The following is a 774-nucleotide window of genomic DNA, read 5'->3' on the forward strand; positions in this document are numbered from 1 at the left end:
ATATGTGAGTCTTGTAGGTACTTTCCCTAGCTTCTGCCCTTGGCTGCTTTAGCCATATAGCTAGAGCGAGGTTTCAATGAGCCAAAAGGTATCCAAATAGACAGTGCCACCCACACTTGGATTGGGAGCATTGACTATTCGATCTCCTGAGGGAATTAAAGCCAACTCTTAAACACTTCACCAAACTACTTTATTTATTGTTCATATTCACTTTAGCTTTAAATTCATCTATGGTTATATTATCACCCACCATGAATATAACCTTTCTGGATCACACTAGCATTTCTTAGCCAAATTATTTTCATTAGAGTCCAACCCCCACACTCTCCCTACTATACTTTTGGAACCCCGGACAATCTCTTTGGGCTTTCACTTCTAAACTTGTATAAATATTCAGACTTGGTCTCAGTCTTGTTCTCGTTCCCAATGTTGGGCTCATTCTCGATCTCAACCTTGGTCTTAGCCTCGGTCTCGAACTTAGTCATGGACTCAGTCTCAAACTCCTTCTCAGACTCAGACTCAATTATAACATTTCCATGTGTCATAACATTTGCTATATGTTAATCTTTCTTGTGTCCCTTTCTAAAGACTTATTTATCAATCACTTTGTACTCATTCCTCAAGTGCTTCTTTTAGAATTTCACGTTTACTCTCAATTTTTCAAGTCGAAGCTTTTAGTCTAAATGTGTTGAACTCATTAGACTTCCACTTCAACCATTGCCATGTGGCACACTTTCGGCTTCACTTTAGGGCTTAAAGATTTGTGTCTTACAC

Source organism: Selaginella moellendorffii, unplaced genomic scaffold, assembly GCF_000143415.4.
Source record: "Selaginella moellendorffii unplaced genomic scaffold, v1.0 SELMOscaffold_22, whole genome shotgun sequence".
NCBI classification, from domain to species: Eukaryota; Viridiplantae; Streptophyta; class Lycopodiopsida; order Selaginellales; family Selaginellaceae; genus Selaginella; species Selaginella moellendorffii.